Here is a 23,432-nt window from a genome sequence, read left to right as displayed (position 1 = left end):
GGTCTCCTAAACAAATAAAGTAAATGTGCATGATATACAGGAAAACATCTAGCAAGCAGTATCCTAAAACACACAGCTGCAACATTCTAAAATGGTTCTCTAGACACTTAGCTGCTAACAAGCGCATCCAGGGCCGGCCTTAAGCTGGGTACACATATATACAATCGTCGGGCCGTTCTTCCAATCTGGGGGCAAACGGCCGTTCGATTGTATAGGTGTGTACGCTGTCCCAATTGCTGCTGTGCGACCGATAAACGGCCAAAAACGCTCTTGGCCGTCCACGGTCGGTCGGTCGAAGGTTCTTTGCTGCTTAATATTTCATCCGACAGGACGGCTCCATATCGGAACAAAAGTGAAGTGTGTACGCACGTTCGATCGATATGCTTGACAGTTTGACAAAGCACGGTGGTATGCTGCATTATGAGAGACCCTGTAACCCTTTGCCTGCTGTTTTAACTAATGTGTGTATAATGCCTCACTGCTCAACACTTTAGACGCATCACTTTAAGACATTAATCAATGTTGAAGTTTTAATAGAGTGGGCTGGAAGCTCTTTTCAGGGCACCATACACACTATTAAAACTTCAACATTGATTAATGTCTTAAAGTGATGCGTCTAAAGTGTTGAGCAGTGAGGCATTATACACACATTAGTTAAAACAGCAGGCAAAGGGTTACAGGGTCTCTCATATACTTCTTCTTGCGATTGTTTGGACGGGAGTACATCGGACGTCGCAAGTAAAATTGTACATATGTGTACACGCAGAACGGTCGTATGTTTTGGACGGCCGAACGTGTATTCGGTCGATCGAACGGTCGCAAGAAAAAGGAAATTGTACATATGTGTACCCAGCTTTAGGCATAGGCCAACTAGGCAATTGCCTAGGGCATTTGGAATGCTATGGGGCATCAGCAGCTTCTGCTGATTAAAATGATATGCATCATGCCTATATTCTGTGTGTGAGTGAGGCTGTATCTGCATATGAAATAGTGTATTCATGGAAATCACTGTAACATAGCATTCCGTATGCAGGTACAGCCACAGTCGCACACAGAATATAGGCATGCTGCATATTTTTAATCAGCAGAAGCTCCTTGTGTGTGCTGGTCATAACAATGCAAATAAGACGAATTTTCAGCAAAAAAGGCACCGAATGGGTGTGCTGGTTCTATTTAAAATATTGCGGGTAGGGACACCAAAATGATGACTGCTATGATGAGGGTTGATGGTGCTGGGAAAGGGGAGACGGAACTAGTGGCAGTGCTAGGGGCAACAGTCAAAATCTTGCCTAGGGCGTAATTTAGGCTAGGGCCGGCTCTGAGCGCATCCACCTTATGGAATGCCCTTCCACACACACACTCTCCTCTAGCCTCCAAACTTTCAAGCGTTCCCTGAAAACTCACCTCTTCAGGCAAGCTCATCATATTAGCATTCATATCTAATTGGATCCCACCAGGACTGTCTTGTAATCTGATGTGCCTGCCATGCCATGGAATTCTATCCTTATGTATCCCTCCTATTATCCCTATAGAGTGTAAGCTTGCGAGCAGGGCCCTCCTACCTCCATGTCTGTTTGTATCTACCCAGTTTGTTTAATCACTGTTGTTTCCAATTGTAAACGCAACGGAATATGCTGCGCTATATAACAAACTGTAAATAAGTAAATAAATATGGTGCATACACACAGGATATTTTGTAAGTGATCTGTCTACCGATCTGTGCATCGTGAGCGGGTCGTCCTGGTGTGTACCCTACATAAGTGTGTACCTAGCTTATGTCAGCATTTGGCTGCCTGTTTCCAAAACAATATTTGCCACTTATGGCATGTTTCTACTGGAGTCTATGATATGTATATAAGTACAGCATGGGAAATAATACATTATGGGCCTGCTTCAGATTGGTACTTAAGCCCAAAGGTTGACGCACAACTCGGATGTTTCCCATATGGCACATGCGGAGGATCTGTACTGGGCATGTGCTGGTTTTGTATGGCAAAATCGCTCATTGTGCCCTCTAAGCTGCTGCTGATTGGGTGGTGTTGGAGGTGTGGGTCTGTGGCTCCCAACATGGATTAACTGGCCCAGAAGCATTTTAATGGTTCTTTATGAGAAAAGCAAAACAAAAAGGAGGGAGTCAGTGGGGTAATTCAATTGCGGTGTGATTTAACAATTAATAGTAATGATAGACACTCATTACTATAGATCACAGGTTTTCAAAGTCGTTTTTTAGGTCTCCTCACAGAATCAAGTGAAATAATTAGCTCTGCCTGTGGATCGTTTAAAATGTGTCAGTCAGTAATGAGTGTATCTGTCGGGTGACCTGGGAAACATGAACTGTGTGGAGTCCTGAGGACAGAGTTTGAGAACCACTGCTATAGACGGCCAGCAGGGGGCATGCAGCACAATTGAATTACCCTTTGCTGACTCCCTTCTTTCTCATTCTCTCTCGGTTCAAGAACCATTAAAGGTGCGCACTCAATGGCAGGCATGTGCGGTACCTGATGACTTTTGCACTGCGATACAGTGGACAGAATAGGACTGATACAGAGCCCTCACACATTACTACTTTAGTAGTGTGGCCTTAAATCAGCAAGTATACATTATTAACTATATGGAAATACATTTTCATTTGGAACAACCATTTATATTGTTTGCACAAAATATTAGACAGAGACAATAAAGCTTTATATATTATCCCCTTCCCGACATTTGACGTACATGTACGTCATGGTCGGGAAGTACTTCCCGACATTTGACGTACATGTACGTCATGACTTCAAACTGTCACTGCGTCTAGAGACGCAGTGACAGTTAGGTGATGTCTGCTGTCCCTGACAGCAGACATCCCCCCTCGTCGCCCAGGGGGGGCAGGGGTGCCCCCCCGGTCGGCGATCGCTGTGATTGGCTGTTCAAATCTGAACAGCCATTCACAGCGTTTCCTGTGTTACCGGCGGCTAAGCCGCTCGGTAACACAGGGATCGGTGGTGATCGGTGCAGCACCGATCACCACCGAGCGGCAGCACCCCCCTCCCACCCGCCGGGCACTCACCCGGCAGCAGCAGCAGCTCCAGCGGCTCCACCGCTACGTCCGGAGCGCACGCTGCGCTCCCCTCCTCCCCCCTCCCCCCCGCAGCAGCAGCAGCAGCAGCAGCAGCAGCATCATGCTGCTGCTGGAAAAGTTAAAAAATAAAATAAAATAAAAAAAAATGTGCAAATGTGTATATATATATATATATATATATATATATATATATATATATATATATATACACACACATATATATATATATATATATATATATATGTGTGTGTATATATATGTATATATATGTATATATATATATATATATATATATATACACACACATATATATGTGTGTGTGTGTGTGTGTGTGTGTGTGTGTGTGTGTGTGTGTGTGTGTGTGTGTGTGTGTGTGTGTGTGTGTGTGTGTGTGTGTGTGTGCGTATACCGCACCGATCACCTACGATCGCCAGCCCCCCCCCCCCCCCCCCCTCCCACCCGGCAGCCCCCCTCCCTCCCACCCACCCGGCTGCCGCAGCGCCAGCACCCCTCCCACCCCCACGCCAGCCGCAGCGCCAGCCCCCCTCCCAAAGCTGGTGACCAAAATGGGGTCACTTGTGGGGGGGTTCCACTGTATTGGTGCTTCGGGGGTCTTGCTAATGCGACATAGCACCCGCCATTCATTCCACCACCAAAAATCACTCCTTCCCTTCTGAGTCCTGCCATGCACCCAACTGGTATTTTTTGGTCACATGTGAGGCATTGCCGTACCCGGGAGAAATTGGGGCACAGATTTTGGGGTGCTTTGTCTCCTTCATTCCTTGTGAAAATTAAAAATTTTGAGCCAGAACTGCATTTTTGTGTAAAAAAATAAATTTTTTTACACAAAAATGCAGATCTGGCTCAAAATTTTTCATTTTCACAAGGAATGAAGGAGACAAAGCACCCCAAAATCTGTGCCCCAATTTCTCCCGGGTACGGCAATGCCTCACATGTGACCAAAAAATACCAGTTGGGTGCATGGCAGGACTCAGAAGGGAAGGAGTGATTTTTGGATTTTGCAGCACAGATTCTGGTTGAATGACCCCCGAAACACCCATACAGTGGAACCCCCCCACAAGTGACCCCATTTTGCAAACTACACCCCTCAGGGAATTCATCTAGGGGTATAGAGTACATTTCAAACCCCCCGGGGTTTCACCAATTTTGATACAACTGAGCTGTGAAAATGAAAAATTTTTTTTTTTCATTTTCACTGCCCAGTTGTACCACAATTGGTGAAACCCCTGGGGGTTTGAAATGTACACTATACCCCTAGATGAATTCCCTGAGGGGTGTAGTTTGCAAAATGGGGTCACTTGTGGGGGGGTTCCTAACTTTTAGCATCTTATGGTGCCTAGAAACCTACATGGTGCCTAAAAAATCTCATAAAAAGGAGGCTCCAAAATCAAGTAGGTGCTCCTTCTATTATGAAGCCTGTGGTTTGGTCACCGTGCACACTAGGGCCACATATAGGATATTTATGAAAACAAAAGAATTGGGGGAATCAATTTTCAGTCACATTTCTCTAGTAAAATGTACTGTGTTCCTTAGAAAAATGTATTAAAATTGCAAATCTGCAAAAAAAAAGAAATTTTGAAATTTCACCTACACTTTGTTTTAATTCCTGTGAAACACCTAAAGGGTTAACAAACTTCCAAAATGCTGTTTTGAATACTGTGAGGGGTGCAGTTTTTGAAATGGCATCATTTATGGGGGTGTCTCACATACAAGTCCCTCAAAGTCACATCAGAACTGAACTGGTCCCTAAAAAAATCAGTGTTTGAAAATAGGATTTTGGGTACCTACCGGTAAATCCTTTTCTCGTAGTCCATATGGGATACTGGGCTTCACTACTATGGGGATTGAGACCTCCGCAGGAGAGACAGGCACATAAAAAAACTTTCAGTGTGGGTGCACTGGCTCCTCCCCTCAATCTCCCTCCACTAGTCAGTTAATGCAAAAACTGTGCCGAAGGAGAGCATGTGAGGAGTATGTGATAATGTATTGTGGTGAGATTCATCCAGCACACCCAAACGAACAAAAAACATATAAGAGAGGTGAATCCTAACAACTTAAGAGGACACCTGTAACTAGAACAATCTATAGACATATTTATCCTATAGAAAACAAGGCAATAAGCCTAACCATAAAGTAGATCTGACAGCAGAAAAAGCCGCACTGAGGCGGGCTCCCAGTATCCCATATGGACTACGAGAAAAGGATTTACCGGTAGGTACCCAAAATCCTATTTTCTCTACCGTCCAATGGGATACTGGGCTTCACTACTATGGGGAGGTCCCAAAGCTACCAGAACGGGTGGGAACGTGCGGATTCTGCTGTAGAACCGCATTCCCGAACTGGGAATCCTCCCTGGCCAGGGTGTCAAACTTGTAGAACTTCACAAATGTGTGTTGCCCTGACCAAGTTGCGGCCCTGCATAGCTGCATTGCCGACACCCCTCGAGCAGCCGCCCAAGAGGTACCTACAGACCTGGTTGAATGAGCCTTTACTGAAAAAGGAAGCGACAAACCAGCTGATGCATAAGCCTGTTGGATAGTACATCTTATCCACCTGGCAATGGTACGCGTTGAAGCAGGTAAACCCTTCTTCTGCGCATCATAAAGCACAAACAGGCTGTCCGTCTTACGGATCCTAGCTGTGCGCTTGACATACCCCTTAAGGGTGAGGACTACATCCAAGGTATCCGGTATATCTGGGTGTGTCGCGCTAGAAGGAACCACAATAGGTTGGTTTAGGTGGAACCCTGACACCACCTTTGGAAGGAATTGTGGTCTAGTCCTGAGTTCCGCCCTATCGTTGTGGAACACAAGGTAAGGGCTCCGACAAGACAAGGCCCCGAGCTCGGACACCCTCCTGGCCGAAGCTAGCGCCAGCAGAACAACAGTCTTCCAAGTGAGGTGTCGCAGCTCAGACTCTTCCAGTGGAACAAACCGGGCTGATCTTAAGAAAGTAAGAACTACTTCCAAATCCCATGGTGCAGTGGGAGGCACAAAGGGGGGCTGAATCCTGAGCACCCCCTGTAAGAAGGTTTGCACTTCAGGCAAGGCCGCAATCTTTTTCTGAAAAAACACAGATAGTGCGGAGATTTGGACCTTTAAGGAACCCAATCTGAGTCCCTTATCCAGGCCAGCCTGAAGGAAACGTAGCAGACTGTTTAATCGAAAACTGTCCGGAGGCAAGTCATTCTTCTCACACCAGGCAATATATCTGCGCCATATTACATGATAATGAGCAGCCGTAACCGGCTTCCTGGCTTTTATCATTGTAGTGACGACAGAGGGGTGGAGACCCTTGTGGACTAAGATCTGCCGCTCAACCTCCAGGCCGTTAAACGTAGCCGCTGTAAGTCCTGGAAGACGAACGGGCCCTGGAGGAGCAGGTCTTCTCTTAGGGGCAGACGCCACGGGTCTTCCACTAGCATGGCCTGAATGTCCCCGTACCAGGCCCTTCTTGGCCAGTCTGGTGCCACCAGTATGGCCTCCGTCCCCTGATGCCGGAGCCGCTTTAGCACCCGAGCCAACAATGGGAGAGGTGGGAAGAGGTACACCAATTGGAAATCCCAGGTCCAGGTGAGAGCGTCCACGGCTATCGCCCCTGGGTCTCTGGTCCGTGCACAGTACATTGCTACCTTGTGGTTCAATCGTGAAGCCATCAGGTCGATCTGAGGGAGCCCCCACAGATCCACTATGGCATTGAACACTTGAGTGTGAAGGCCCCACTCCCCCGGGTGAAGATCGTGACGACTCAGGAAGTCTGCCTCCCAATTGTCGACCCCCGGGATAAAAATGGCAGACAGGGCCTGGACATTCTGTTCCGCCCAGGACAGAATTTTTGACGCTTCTCTCATGCAGGGCATGCTCTTGGTACCACCCTGCCGATTTATATAGGCCACAGTGGTGGCATTGTCCGACTGGACCTGGATCGCCTTTCCCTGTAACAATGGAGCTGCCTGTAACAGGGCATAATAGACCGCCCTCAACTCCAGCTTGTTGATATGAAGGCCTGACTCCAGTGGAGACCATCGACCCTGTAGGCGGACTCCCTGTGTCACAGCTCCCCAGCCCCTCAGGCTGGCGTCCGTGGTTACCAGAATCCAGTCCTGGATCTGAAACCGTCTGCCTGCCAACAAATTGGATGAATCTAGCCACCACTGTAGCGAGATCCTGGTTCTTGTTGCAAGGCCAATCCTTCTGCGCATATGCAGGGGGGAGCCGGACCATTTTGTCAGAATATCCAATTGAAAGGTCCTGGAATGGAAGCGGCCAAATTGTATTGCTTCGAATGAAGCCACCATCTTGCCTAGAAGCCGGAGGCAAAGATGGATCTGTACCAGAGGTGACTGCAGGACCTCCCTGACCAGCTGTTGTATTGCAGTGACTTTTTCCATCGGCAGAAAAACTTTTTGTTCTGATGTATCCAGGATCATGCCCAAGAAAACCATCCTCTGGGTTGGAACCAGCGATGATTTGGGCATGTTTAGGATCCACCCGTGGTCTCTTAGCACCTGTATGGACAGATTGAGAGCACTGCTTAAAGCCTCCGCCGACCCTGCTTTTATTAGCAGGTCGTCCAGGTAAGGCACTACATTCACCCTTTGGAGCCTGAGTAGTGACATCATTTCCGCCATTACCTTTGTGAAAACCCGCGGGGCTGTCGACAGGCCGAAAGGTAACGCCCGGAATTGGTAATGGTTGTTCCCCAAGGCAAACCTGAGATAGATTTGGTGTGGGGGCCAGATAGGAATGTGTAGATAGGCGTCTTTGACGTCTATAGAGGCCAGGAACTCCCCTCTTTCTAGGCTGGCGATCACAGAGCGCAAGGACTCCATCCTGAACTTGAACACGCGCAGGAAGGGGTTCAGTGACTTTAGATTCAGGATGGGTCTTACTGAGCCGTCTGGCTTCGGTACCAGGAATAAGTTGGAATAATATCCCTGGCCCTGCTCCGTGACTGGCACCGGTACAATTACCTGAGACTGAAGCAGCCTGGTAATGGCCCCCTGAAGGAGCACCTGATCCTCCTGGGATGCTGGAAGTGCCGACCTGAAGTATCGTCTGGGAGGGGGTTTGTCGAATTCCAGCTTGTAACCTAGAGAAATGAGACCTCTGGCCCAGGTATCCAGACCCGAGGCGTCCCACACATGGCTGAAATGCAACAATCGCGCTCCCACCGCGAGAGAGTCTCGTGGCGGGAAAACCCCGTCATGCTGCAGGCTTAGAGGAAGTCGCGGCATTTGGACGGTCCTGGGTGTTGGAGGTGTTAGGCTTCCTAAACTTGCCTCTCGTGCCCCTGCTGGCATTGGAGGCGCCCCTAGCCTTGGGGCGAAACCTGTTCCCACGAAAGGACTGCTGGGAAGCACCTGTGAAGGTACGCTTTGCAACCGTGGGGGCTGATGGGAGAAAGGTAGACTTTCCTGCCGTGGCTTTGGAAATCCAACCGTCTAATTCACTGCCAAACAGCCATTCTCCTGTAAAGGGAATACCCTCCACACTCTTCTTTGAGTCTACATCTGCAGACCACTGCCGCAGCCACAAGGCCCGTCTGGCTGACACCGCCATGGCTGAATTGCGCGCGTTGATTGCGCCCAATTCCTTTTGTGCCTCGCACAGTATTTTTGCGGTGTCCTGAATGTTAGAGAGGCGGGAAACAGAGGAGTCCACTACCGGTGGCTCCTCCCATTTCTTTCTGCCCAAAGGTTCAAAGGGATAAGCATTTGTGAACCTTTTTGAAAGAGTAAACCTCTTATCAGGGTTTTGCCATGCAGCCCTGAAAGCAGTTTCTAACTCTGCCTGCTCAGGGAAGTACACTGGCTGTTTCTTCTGGGTCATGAAGAAAGGGTCTCCTTCTGTGGATGCCTCTACAGGGAGATCTAAAACATCCCTAATGGCCCTGATAAGGGGCTCGGGACCATGTACTGCCGTCTCAGGAGCTGGTTCCTGCAGACCCTGCTCCTCACCCTCCTCCAATATGTCCTCATCGTCCTCATCTGTGTCAGGATCCATAGCAGTAGCCTGCCTCTTTTGAGGCTGTGCGGGCGGGGGAGGTACATTTTGGGTATGAAGAATATCCACCCTAGCAGATAACATGGATAATTCCCTCTGAACCCTCTGCGTTTGCTGAGTGTTAGTGGAAAGCTGTGAAGCCACAGAATCCAACAAGGTCTTTATGTTGGAGGCCCACGCAGGCTCCTGCTCGTCTGCCTGCGATTGCCCCGCAAGCTGTGGGGGAACCCCACTGATCTGGGTGTCAGCACTACTGGGCTGTGGTGACATACAAGCCTCACAAGTAACCTGGGACTGTGACTTGGGCACAAACTTGGTGCTACACACCATACAAGTGAACTTTTTCACCATGATGAGATATAACAAACACAACCCCCACGCAGTCACACACGTGCACACACTGCTGGATGTGTTTCCTCTGAGTGAAAACAGACTATGTGCTTGCTTTATGCTGTGTCTGTAACTAAACAGTGGGGAAAAAACAGAGCAATTGGGGAGCCAAGTGCACCCTTAACCTGAACTCACAGATCTGGGTGAGCTGGTAACGCTAAACACAGTGATATAAACAACACAGTGTCTGAGTAAGCTAGATAGCGCAGCAGCGCTAAATCGCTATAAAAACCTGCTGTCTCTGCCGTGCTGCAAGTACCCGGATCCACCACGCCAGTGAGGAGCCCTGTAATGGAGTCTGGCAGCGTGTGAAGAAGCAGGAAGTGACAGCGCGCGCCCAGCAGAGCTTGGTCCCGCTCTGAGTGAAGCCCCGCCCCCTTACACGGAGCTGGCGCTTACAAAGAATTATACTGACATTATTAAAGGTGTAAAATATATATATCATACATTATACATTATACCCTGAGGGGTGTCCCTGGTGGTCCAGCGGCAGCACCCCTATGCCAGTTATCAGACGCGGTGTTCACGCGGTCCCTGCTGGAGAGCCGCCATTACTAGCCGTCGTCTTGCCGCACCAGAAATGGCTGCGGGGACCCCTTGTGGGACCCCCAGCCTGTACTCACCACCGATGTCTTCAGACCTGTCAGGGGTGTGCGGCGGCTAGGGGACTTGCTCGCTACAGCGCAATGCTGTGCGGTGACAAGTCCCACGCAGGACTGGATTGTCCTGTAGCAGGGTCAGCTCTGCACCTGAAGAGGTCGGGGACTGACCCTTCCCCTGACACCCACGAAGCAGGACAGCTGTGTGGTCACTACAGCGCCCCAAAATAACAAACTTGAAAATAAATGTGGAAAAAACTCTGGAGCATCCAGAAGCACTGCCTCTCCTGAGGCACATTTTTCAAAACTGACTAGTGGAGGGAGATTGAGGGGAGGAGCCAGTGCACCCACACTGAAAGTTTTTTTATGTGCCTGTCTCTCCTGCGGAGGTCTCAATCCCCATAGTAGTGAAGCCCAGTATCCCATTGGACGGTAGAGAAATTTTCTTGAAAATTTGAGAATTTGCTATTCATATTGTAAGCCTCCTAGTGTCCCAAAAAATGAAAAGGAAGTTGAAATAATGATGTCAACATAAAGTAGACATATGGTCTATGTTAGTTATTCACTATTTTGAGTGGTAAGATTATTTGTCTCACAAGCAGAAAATTTAACATTTTGCAAATCGCTAAATTTTCCATTTTTTCACGATATTTTGGTATTTTTCACAAAAAAACACAGACTGTATCGACCCAAATTTACCACTAATTTGAAGTACAATGTGTCACGAAAAAACAATCTCAAAATCACTGGGATAAGTAAAAGCAAAAAAAAGTTATCCCCACTTAAGTGAGACATGTCAGATTTGAAAAAAAGGGCTCTGTCAGGAACGCAAAAACTGGCTCTGTCAGGAAGGGGTTATACAGACTGTCTAGGCCTGGGGTAGCCAACTCCAGTCCTCGAGAGCTACCAACAGTGCATGTCTTCCAGATCTCCTGACAGAATCACAAGTGAAGTAATTAGCTCCACCTGTGGATCATTTAAAAATGTGTCAGTTAGTAATGATTACACCTTTTGCAGCAGCTAGGTTGTCTGGATAATGTGAACTGTTGGTAGCTCTCGAGGACTGGAGTTGGCTACCACTGGTCTAGACCATTTTTCAGAATTCCTCACAGAACCTACATCGTTCGCTCCCCCAGAGGAGAGTCGAACCCCTGCATCACTTCTAGTAAGACAGTGGTGGCCAAATCCAGTTCTGATAGACCGGTAAAAGTTTTCCAGATCCCCAAGCATTTTAAATGCTAAAGAGGCGGTCTGGAAAACATGTCTCCGAAGACTTGGTTAGGCCACAACTTTTCCATGAAAGTTTAACTGTTGAATATGTTATATAATATCCATGCAGTATCGAAATTTTTAGATAAATAAAGTATACTGATCCACAGTAAACAAAATACTTTTGGTTTATTCAACATTCAATTGTAAGATAAAATGAAAATTCTATGCATATTACTGTCTGGATGATAAAAGTAAGCTTGTCAGGTGGTATTGTATGCTGCATGTGACAGTGGTTTCCAGACTGGGTGCCATGTGGCACTTGCAGAGATGCCATGGGTTTGTGGTCCAGGACTAAATCAAATTATTTCTGTTCAACGTAATCGGCAAGATCAGTGTTAGTGGCTGCCAATCATAGAATCTAGTGTTCATTCTAGCACCCGCTATGAAAACCCATGCAGTTCTTCTTCCCTGCCTGGGGTGTCACTGTCTGCTCTGGTGTTTCTAGCACAGGTCTGGTTTGCATATCAGTGCTGATATACAGACCACACTGTGCTAGAAGCACTAGAGCAAACAGCGACACCCCAGGCAGGGAAGAGGAACTGCATGGGTTTTCAAATATGGCGGGTGCTAGAATGAACACTAGATAATATGTAATAAGCAGAAGCACAACCCTGTCCACAACAGCATAACTGACATAAGGATGACAGGTAAGCACAATTTACAATATTGACTGAATTTTTCAATGAGATTCTTTTCTTCTATGGGCGTTGTGAAAAAATGATGATACTCTAGGCCAGGGGTGGCCAAACCTGTCCTCAAGATCTACCAACGGTGCATGTTTTCCAGGCAACCTGTAGATCTATAGTAGGAATGAATGCAGCATGTTCTAAAATGTGACAGTTATGCTGCCCATACACGTCCCGATGCGGGCGGGCGTGCGTTCTGTGCTTAACTAGCACGGATCGCATGCCTTGTGCATGCGATGCGATGAAAACCAAGTACAAAAAGTATGTGCAGCACATACTTTTTGTACTGTGCGATGAGGTGCCGTGGGAGAGCGCACCTCAAAGCACGCATCGTGTATGGCCACCTTTAGTAATGACTGCAGCTGTGCACCAGCTAGGTAACGTGGACCATTGGTAGATCTCGAGGATCGGTTTGGCCACCCCTGCTCTAGGCTATGTGATTCCAGAATATTTGGGAACTATTGGCATATGACAACACAATATCTCAGAACCAATTAACCTACGTAATGCAGGCATCAGCTGATGAAAGGTTGGCGAACTTCTGGTCTGAACAGTTTTAGTTGATTAGGAAAAACAAAGCTTTGTAGATAAGGTCTAAACTACAACCCATAACCAGCTCAAGGACATCCGACACAGATTTTTGTAACATATATAACATGTCTGGAGATAAATAGAAAGACCAGGAGCCTCTTAATTCGCTTCAAACTCACTCCACAGCAGAGCTGGATTTAGAAATCTGTCCATTTGCGGTAATGATGCTGGATTATCTGATCATTGACTCTCAGCAGTGATTAATGCTAATTAGTGGGATTTAAACAGATTCGCCTCAAAATAAAGGTAATGAGAAAATTAGGGAGAAAATTTAAGTGCAAAAAAACAAATCTTTATACTCATACAATACAATTTCAAAAAGAGGATGATCGCCCCAAAGAACTAGATGAGACAGCTATAAATACTTGTACTATAACTAAATTATTTATAAATTCAGAGGGTCTGCTCCTCTCAATGGTAGCGATTGTCATTGACAAGAAAAATGATAAATTAACCCTTTAAGGGTTTTCTTTTCGAGCGGTATCTTTACAAAAAAAGGCTAATGTGTACACTTAATATCATTAACGATGCACGATCCTGCGCATTATTAGTAAACACCCCCCTACCCGTCGGCGGAACATGCAGGCCGATTTTGTCTATATAGCCAATAGCCCGCATGTCCAATGGGTACCGGTGATGTCACTGAACAATGGGGCAGATGTATTAAGCCTAACAAGAGATAAATGCAAGGGCGATAAAGAGATATACATGTCCAACCAATCAGCTCCTTACTGACTTTTTTCAAACACAGCCTGTAACATGGCAGTTAGGATGTTATTGGCTGGACGTTTATCTCTCTTTATCACCCTTGCATTTATCTCTTGTTGAGGCTTAATACATCTGCCCCAATGTATTTTACAGATAGGGTTTAGTGTGTACAATCCAAATTGTTTGAACAGCGGCACCGCCGATCTAGCCATCTACATCGGTGGTTCCCCTAAGTACAACACCCTTTGTGAAACAAGAACCAATGCCCCTTTTCCCAAAATTTTGATTTCTAGAGGTAAATCTTATCAATGTTGGACTGTAACAGCTCCTACTTTGGAAATGGAAATGTGTCTATGATCTGCTACTGGTCTGAACATTTTCGTACATGCTACCTGCAGGCCGCTGCCTTACATTTATGTGAGGACTTTTAGCCACAATGATCTTGCAGGTGCGAGTCACCGCAGCAGCAACATTTTATGGTGGCTGAGACCAGCCTGTGAAGAGTGTAAGATTGTTTACCGTTGCAACGCAGTTAATATCGAGAAATTAATTGGCACCCGTTAGAGCAATTCAATTGATCCCAGGCACTCCTTAATTATCGTACTCAAATAGACCATATAGCATAGTGGTTAAACTTTTCTGAAGTTCTTGAGAGGGCACCAAAACCAGTTTTCACACACTTCTGCTCACCAAGTCTGAAGGCTGCACAGGGAACTACAATTTCTTCAGGCTCCCACTAGTAACATCTGAAGGGGAAAACAATTGTATTGCCCCTGTGTGTTTCTGGTAGTTTTTAGTGACTATTACTATTGTGTTTATTATCATTTAATCATTTTTTAAAACAGTTTCACAACATTTGAGTCCTGTTGGAGAAAGTGCGCTATATAAATTAAACTTACTAACTCTACTATATTACACTATACATTCTACATTTTTGTTTTCCCTTTTTTTTTTAAACATGTATTTGCATTGTATGGAGACAAAACAGAAGAAATAAGGTTAACAAGTATTTGCTTATAATTACATTTGTTCATCCAGCGGCTTATAGCTATCTAGACCCCTGTAAAATCAAATTAAAAAGTAAAAACATGCAAGTTGATTATTAAAGTCAACAAATGCATAGTAATAAAAGCAATATGGCTGGATTATTTATTTATTTTTATACATATCCTGTTCAGAACTGTATTGGACACATCCATTTGGTTTAATAAATCACATTTAACTTGGAAAAATAAGCAAGTATTCTACTATTTTATATGTATGGGCTTTTATTCCTCTATAGTCTATGGCTAATATTATTTATTTACAGTTTCTTATATAGCGCAATATTTTTCGTTGCGATTTACAATTGGAAAAAACAGTGTTTAAACAAACTGGGTAGAAACAATCCGACAGAGGTAGGAGGGCCCTGCTCGCAAGCCTACAATAATATGTCATTATATAGTAGCCTATAAGATAGTGTGGCCATAAACTGGAGGAGATGTGTCCAGCCTTGTAGAGAGAGAGTTACAGCCAATCAGCTTCTGACATTTACAGGCTGGGCTAGAAAACTCTCAGTTCTACCCCTTTCAGGCAGAAGCCCTGAGTCCGATCTGTGCCCGACTGGGGATGTTGAGCAGGTAAGGGTCATAGGTCGACTGCATGAAGGTCAACATGCATTAGGTCGACACCTGAAATAGGTCGATGTGGCTAAGGTCAGAAGGTCAACAAGCATTAGGTTGATGATGGAAAGGTCGACATGAGTTTTCACTCTTTTTACCGAATGTCGACATGGGTACTGTATAAAGGTGCCTACACACTGTACAATTTTATTGAGCAACTTTTTTGACCAATTTTGTTCATTTCAGCCGTTCATATTGGTCAAAATATCTTTCAGTGCGTTTGACGAAAGACGAATGATGACGCGCATACCCGCCAGTTGTTCATTAAGATTGTTCATCAACTGTGCATGTAGCTCAATTTGTATATCTTTCAAAAAGAGCCTATAAACTGTAGCTAGATCTATCATCTTTCGTCCAGGACACTAGATAGCAAAACTGTAATAAGCCATGCTGGGATGTGTAGTTCCACAACAGATGGAGGGCCGAAGGTTCCCCATCCCTGCTCTAGAGGATGGCAGGGTATGGAAAACCACCTTTAATTAACAAAAAAATAAAAAAAAACTTTTAAAAACCACGTCGACCTAAAGTCCCTGTCAACCTTTTAACCCAATGTATGTTGACCCAACGACAGTATCCCTCTTTTCCATGCTCCATTTGTCTCATGCCACCAACCCTGGTTCTCAAGTACCCCCAACAGTGCACGTTTTCCAGGTCACCCAGCAGGTGCACTCATTATTCAGACACATTTTAAAAGATCCACAGGTGGAGCTAATTATGTCACTTGTGATTCTGTGTGGAGACCTGGAAGACGGGCACTGTTGGAGGTACTTGAGGACCAGGGTTGGGAACCACTGCTCTAGTAGCCCACCACACTGGGACTGATTGCCGTACAGATCTGTGATGTACGGAACATTCTACGGCTGGCCATTGATGGTCTCTTAGCACCAGGTCTTCAGGTAGCTGAAGGTGAAGTTTTATTACAGTAATTTTTCCCACGAGAAAGCATGTTATGCAAGGCTGAGCAAAGCAAACCAGGACATGTAAGCAGAAAGAAATGGTGTTGAAAAGGAAAGTCTCCAGGCAATTTACCATTATCCGCAAAAACAACAAGTAGGGGCAACGCTTTCAGACTCCAGTTAATGATCACATTCCCTGGGAGGTCTCTGCCGTGATGAGTCACCTCATGCTGACGGTTCCATAGCTCACTCCCCGCTAACACCTGTACAGTCTATAGCAGTGGTTCCCAAACTTTTTTGCATCACGGCACCCTAGATTATCAGAATATTTGTCACGGCACCCCTAGGTGCAAAGTTTGCTACCGAGAATTTCAGAAAACAATATTAAATTAAATAAGTGGTGCGTATATGTCATCCTTAGGTCCAGTTATGTGGTGAGGGACAGGATTCACTTCTGTTTATCCACATATTTAAAAACTGGAAGCCACCAGCACTGATTTTGCCTATTACATTGACCATAAATAGTTTGAATCAGTTCAGGCCAACCAAACCGAGGCACCCCTGCAAGTGCTCCGAGGCACCCCAGGGAGCCTAGGCACACAGTTTGGGAACCACTGGTCTATAGGGATCCTATGCTAGAGTTCAGGTCCCTTATTCACTTTGTCTATAGGAGCTGAGGGAAACCTGTGTAGGCAGGAGGAGACACTGCCAATTCGGATACAGAACATTAAATACCAGCCAGAGAGACAAGGCACAATGGGGGATTTCATGGTATTGTTTGTATTATTCTCCTTTAATGTGAGAAACATAGAATGCCGGTGACACATGACATGACCGTATTGTCACTATGATTAGTGCAGCTATACAGGCTTCAGATAATGGTACAAAGTGTCACACACAGGTGTATTGTCCCCAACAACCCTTCCTGAGGGGTAGATGTATTATTCTTTATGTTTTCAGAGCAGCAGAGACTATGGCAGGTGCTAACTCTGGACTGCATGCGAGATTGCACACAAGCGTCGGCCGGGAGACAACGCGCGTCAGCACTAAGATGACATACTGTGCGCTCAGGCAGAGATCACCAAGGGGAGTTATCACTCCCCCTATTCGTCAGACAAGATGGTAATAAATCCTGGCGATGTAGCCTCCTGCGTCTGGGATACGGTCGCTAGTTGGACAGTATGAAGGTCAACCACTAAAGGTCGACAGGCCTAAGGTCAACAGGGTCAGAAGGTTGAAACAAGCATTAAGTCGACAATGGGAAGGTCAACAGTTTTCATACCCTACCATCCACTAGGGTGTGGAGGAAGAATAGAATAGTGTGCTGAGGGCACAGTGTCCATAGACACCAAGAAAAAAATGTTCGTGTCGACCTTCATACTGTCGGTAGAAGGTGAAGTGGGGCGTCTAAAGCCCCATTACCTACACTACCTGATTCAGAAGGGCCTTTCTGAGCAATAGCTTAAAAAAAAACCAAGAAAACAACAACAGGTAGTGTGAACAATATCATTAATGATGCGCGCCCGTCACCAGACAATTTAGTTTACCAATGTTGTTTAGGGTGTATGCTCAATTCGGTCACTCGCAGCTGATATCATTAACAAAATCTGCCGTGATGCGGGTCGTCTAGTGTACGGGGCTTACGTTACAGGACAACCTAATTATGGTCGATCCAATGATCCACGCTGCCAAAACACAAAAGCTAGAAGCCAACTGAGTCCCTCTGATGGCCTGAGTATTACATCGGCTGGGCATGTGGTGTTAATTTTACTGTAGGATCAACATTCATGTTTGTTTTTAGAAGAACATGGCCTTTTGCTGCCTGCAGTGCCGTATATAATACTTGTAGACAGGAATGTTCCCCCACTCCGAGGAGCATACCATCTAAATGTGGAAACTACTAAAGTACTTTTTCCAAAGGCACATTGGGGGGGGGGGGTCTGAGAAATGCAGGCATCAGCGTGACTCCGACATAGTGACCTCATGTTTTAAAGTAGCAATAATTTATTTACAAGGCAAAACCAATTTATCCTTTAAATTATTTCCATTTTAAGACATTGGACACTCACCAGAACTGAGTATCTTCCTGCTTCAGACAGACTCACCAGAACTATCTACGGTATATTCCTGCATCAGACAGACTCATCAGAACTGGATATATTCCTGCATCAGACAGACTCACCAGAACTGCCAATATTCCTGCATCACAGACTCACCAGAAATGCTCATAGTCCTGCACCAGACACACCAGAACTGCGTATCTTCCTGCATCAGACAGACTCACCAGAACTGGGCATATTCCTGCATCAGAACTGCACATATTCCTGCATCAGACAGACTCATAAGAACTGCATATATTCCTTCATCAGACATACCAGAACTGCGTGTATTCCTGCATCAGACAGACTCACCAGAACTGCCAATATTCCTGCATCAGACAGACTCACCAGAAATGCTCATAGTCCTGCACCAGACACACCAGAACTGCGTATCTTCCTGCATCAGACAGACTCACCAGAACTATCTACAGTATATTCCTGCATCAGACAGACTCACCAGAACTGCATGTATTCCTGCATCAGACAGACTCACCAGAACTATCTACAGTATATTCCTGCATCAGACAGACTCACCAGAACTATCTACAGTATATTCCTGCATCAGACAGACTCACCAGAACTGCATGTATTCCTGCATCAGACAGACTCACCAGAACTGGGCATATTCCTGCATCAGACAGACTCACCAGAACTGCCCATATTCCTGCATCAGACATCAGAAGTGCACATATTCCTGCATCAGACAGACTCATAAGAACTGCGTATATTCCTTCATCAGACAGACTCACCAGAACTATCTACAGTATATTCCTGCATCAGACAGACTCCCCAGAACTGCATGTATTCCTGCATCAGACAGACTCACCAGAACTGGGCATATTCCTGCATCAGACAGACTCACCAGAACTGGGCATATTCCTGCATCAGAACTGCACATATTCCTGCATCAGACAGACTCATAAGAACTGCGTATATTCCTTCATCAGACATACCAGAACTGCGTGTATTCCTGCATCAGACAGACTCACCAGAACTGCCAATATTCCTGCATCAGACAGACTCACCAGAAATGCTCATAGTCCTGCACCAGACACACCAGAACTGCGTATCTTCCTGCATCAGACAGACTCACCAGAACTATCTACAGTATATTCCTGCATCAGACAGACTCACCAGAACTGCATGTATTCCTGCATCAGACAGACTCACCAGAACTATCTACAGTATATTCCTGCATCAGACAGACTCACCAGAACGATCTACAGTATATTCTTGCATCAGACAGACTCCCCAGAACTGCATGTATTCCTGCATCAGACAGACTCACCAGAACTGGGCATATTCCTGCATCAGACAGACTCACCAGAACTGGGCATATTCCTGCATCAGAACTGCACATATTCCTGCATCAGACAGACTCATAAGAACTGCGTATATTCCTTCATCAGACATACCAGAACTGCGTGTATTCCTGCATCAGACAGACTCACCAGAACTGCCAATATTCCTGCATCAGACAGACTCACCAGAAATGCTCATAGTCCTGCACCAGACACACCAGAACTGCGTATCTTCCTGCATCAGACAGACTCACCAGAACTATCTACAGTATATTCCTGCATCAGACAGACTCACCAGAACTGCATGTATTCCTGCATCAGACAGACTCACCAGAACTATCTACAGTATATTCCTGCATCAGACAGACTCACCAGAACTATCTACAGTATATTCCTGCATCAGACAGACTCACCAGAACTGGGCATATTCCTGCATCAGACAGACTCACCAGAACTGCCCATATTCCTGCATCAGACAGACTCACCAGAACTGCCCATATTCCTGCATCAGACATCAGAAGTGCACATATTCCTGCATCAGACAGACTCATAAGAACGGCGTATATTCCTTCATCAGACATACCAGAACTGCGTGTATTGCTGCATCAGACAGACTCACCAGAACTGCGTAGCTTCCTGCATCAGACAGACTCACCAGAACTGCACATATCCCTTCATCAGACACACCAGAACAGCATGTCTTCCTGCATCAGACAGACTCATAAGAACTATCTACAGTATATTCCTGCATCAGACAGACTCCCCAGAACTGGGCATATTCCTGCATCAGACAGACTCCCCAGAACTGGGCATATTCCTGCATCAGACAGACTCCCCAGAACTGGGCATATTCCTGCATCAGACCGACTCCCCAGAACTGGGCATATTCCTGCATCAGACAGACTCCCCAGAACTGGGCATATTCCTGCATCAGACAGACTCCCCAGAACTGGGCATATTCCTGCATCAGACAGACTCCCCAGAACTGGGCATATTCCTGCATCAGACAGACTCACCAGAACTGGGCATATTCCTGCATCAGACAGACTCACCAGAACTGCCCATATTCCTGCATCAGACAGACTCACCAGAACTGCATGTCGCAGGCTATTACATTAGTGACATATGGGGAGATTTATCAAAGCTTGGCGAGAGCTGAAGTACTAACCAGCTTCTAACTACCAGGTTACAGGTTCTTAATATCTATATTATGCTCGGTGAGAACTGAGAGATATAGTGTTAACGATATTGATATTGTTAATGATATATTGCACATATCGCCTAGTGTGTATGCTCATCATTAATGACAAACCCCTCACCCAATTGTCTGTACATGCAGCTCAATGTTGACTATATTGTCAACATCTGCATGTAGGTGCGGGTGACCTCACTGAACAATGTCTTTCGGCAGGAATCGGTGAGGATAACTTTAGCTGTGATTAATCTCCACCATGTACAGATACAAATTCACTATTATACAGGATGCTACTTGTTCAATGCAAATCTATCAACACTTTTTACCAAGACTGAAAGCACTATGGGATATATTCCAAAATAGGATCAATCTGCATGGAGTGTGTATGTTCTCACTTTGTGGGGGTTTTCTAGATTCTTCACATGGTCATAAACCTATTAGTAGTTTAATGTTAAAGTCTCTGTGTGTGTGTTGTAGAGAATTTCAATGTAAGCTCTACTGGGGCAGTGACCGAAGTGAATGATAAAACATTGCATAACACATTGCCATTATTTAGCGGTGGAAATAATAATAATAATAAAACAATACCACACAGTTGCACAATGAGACCTTTTGGAAGCTCCCACCTTAACAACAATACAGTCATTATTACATCACTATTAACCCCTCCTTACCTACCATCACATAGTACCAACAGAACCATTGCTCATATACTGAACATACTTGAACAGCACTGATACTGTATATAGGGTTACGAGAAAAGCACATCCAGCAGACGTTCCACAGAATAAATCAGGTGTCCGTAATAAAGCCTCAGTTAAGAAATCAAGCACACACGTTTAATGCCAGGGGTAGTGCCAGGAGACTGTGGAATAGACTCCGAGCAGTAGTTTAGCATTAAGCCAATGAACTTTGAAACATGCAACTTGACCTGAATGACGAGGCTGCACAAGGAACACACAATCACACAATGATGTTACATGCTGCCAGATAATGAGCCCCTGTGTAACACATGCAGCCATGCCCAGCTGCTCCAGTCCTGCCTGCATATAGCCCTAGTTTGGGATTACATGAATGAGGTTTCTTATATATGCTGTATGCAATGACATGCCAAGTACATATCACGTCTTATATAATGGAGAGAACACTCTACATACAATAGCCCTACATGCAAACTGGTGTTACACAACAGCATCAACAACGTTCCAATGGAACACTGTATATACTGTGTATTGCATCGTCTTTTCATGGGCAAGACACAGGAACAAGTACATACGATAGATTAGATAGATAGATAAGATAGATCTTTGCCACCCAGAGAGAAGATAAGGGGATTATCAGGCCACACCTACCGAGGGTCCCCAGCCGCCGCTCTCACCTCTCTCCACCGAGACTCCAACCGACACTAACGGTTACACTCAGGATTGGCCACTTCACCGTCAGGAGGCGTCGCCTAGGGGATGGGTGTGTCGTTCGGTGCAGAGAGCGGGTGGAGCTAAACTTCCCTATTCCACGGCAGCTTGCTTGGGATAATGTGGGAGGAGCAGAAGCGATGATTGACAAGCGATGTGTTCGCTTGTAGAGCGGAGCTGGTCTGGTCGGTGACGCCAGCGCTACAACTTTTCCAAACTTTTCTCATTGGCTGTTATCAGCCCTGACTGTAGACACTGAGCTGTGATTGGCTAGAAGGAGGCGCTCTGCGTAAGGCTGCTGGGCTCGGAAGTCGCCAAGGGATACAGCCGTATACAAGAGTGGAGCTTTGGGCGCCATGCCTGTTGTGGGCAAACGATGCTATACATTTCCTTATTCATTTTTGCCATTTCTATTTCACAATCTATACTACATGGGCATACCTCCCAACATGACCATCTCCAGGAGGGACACAAAGCTCTGCTCCTGGACTTCACTCTTAATGCCATCACCTGTTCTAAACAGGTTAATTGATAAGAAAGGCGCTTCCACACAGGAGATGGCAAACACAAATTAAGAAGGAAGTCCAGAAAGAGAGCATTGTGTCCCTCCTGGAGAGGGTCATGTTGGGAGGTATGCATGGGTAGTGTCTAGATCCCCTTCAGTTTGATCAGTGTTTTCCGGGTATGGGTGAAAACCGGACCAGGACAAAACCCCCGGACCAGACATCAAACTCTGCATTTTGGAGCTTGTAGCCTCTGGTCCGGCCCGTCCGGGGGGTGTCCTGTCCGGGGGGGGGGGGGGGGGGGCTGCCTGTGACACCTGTCACCAGGGAGTGGAGGAGGGGGAGAATAAAGCCTCCCTGTATGGTCCGGACCACGCAGGGAGGCTGTAATCACCCCTTCCCCATGTCCCTGGTGATAGCTATCACAGGGACCCCCCCGGACAGGACACCCCCCGGACCGGACCCTACAAGCTCCAGACTGCAGATTGTGATGTCCTGTCCGGCGGTCCGGAGTGTAGTCCGGTCTGGTTTTTACATAGTCCCGTGTTTTCCTATGTACGTTCGTCAACGTACGTTCGTAAAAAAATCAGCATTTCTAAGATGCTATGATAAACACTACAAGGATAATTAAACGCATATGATAACTATTGAATTGGCATTTAATATCTGGTTTGGTTTAGCAGAGTTGTCTTCCATGCAAGATTTTTTTTTTTCTGGAAAACTTTGTCCGCAGTTGTTACCAATACATTACTACTTTTCTTTTTTTTGATTGTAGAATTTTTAGCCCCTCTCATTCACTACCAGCGCTCGCCAGAATGTCCCAGCTGGCGAGGGCTGGTGGAGAGACTCCATTAGACTGGGACACACAAGAGTCCCAGTCACTCGGCAGCGGGACCCTACCCGTTTCCAATTCAGGGAGACGGACAGGGTTAGGGGGGGGGGGGGTGCGGGGAGGTGGGGGCGATCAGCAGGGAGCTCCATCGGAAATGGGCGCGAGTGTCTCATGCGCACGCCCCCTTCCAACGGATGGCA

At 46.1% G+C, this 23,432-nt stretch overlaps 1 protein-coding gene across 2 annotated transcripts in view; it reads right to left on the bottom strand.

Annotated features, from left to right (window-relative positions):
• Positions 1-22,085, bottom strand: part of FARP2 (FERM, ARH/RhoGEF and pleckstrin domain protein 2) — a 92,277-nt gene extending 70,192 nt beyond the window's left edge. For both annotated transcript variants that reach the window (XM_083178200.1, XM_083178201.1), the window contains exon 1: positions 21,838-22,085. The gene's annotated coding sequence lies outside the window, so the exon portion shown is untranslated. The remainder of the gene's footprint in view (positions 1-21,837) is intronic.
• Between the last annotated feature and the right edge of the window lie 1,347 nt (positions 22,086-23,432).

The sequence above is a fragment of the Crinia signifera genome, chromosome 3, assembly GCF_055691185.1.
Source record: "Crinia signifera chromosome 3, ASM5569118v1, whole genome shotgun sequence".
Classification (NCBI taxonomy): Eukaryota; Metazoa; Chordata; class Amphibia; order Anura; family Myobatrachidae; genus Crinia; species Crinia signifera.
This window is presented reverse-complemented; position numbering and strand designations above follow the sequence as displayed.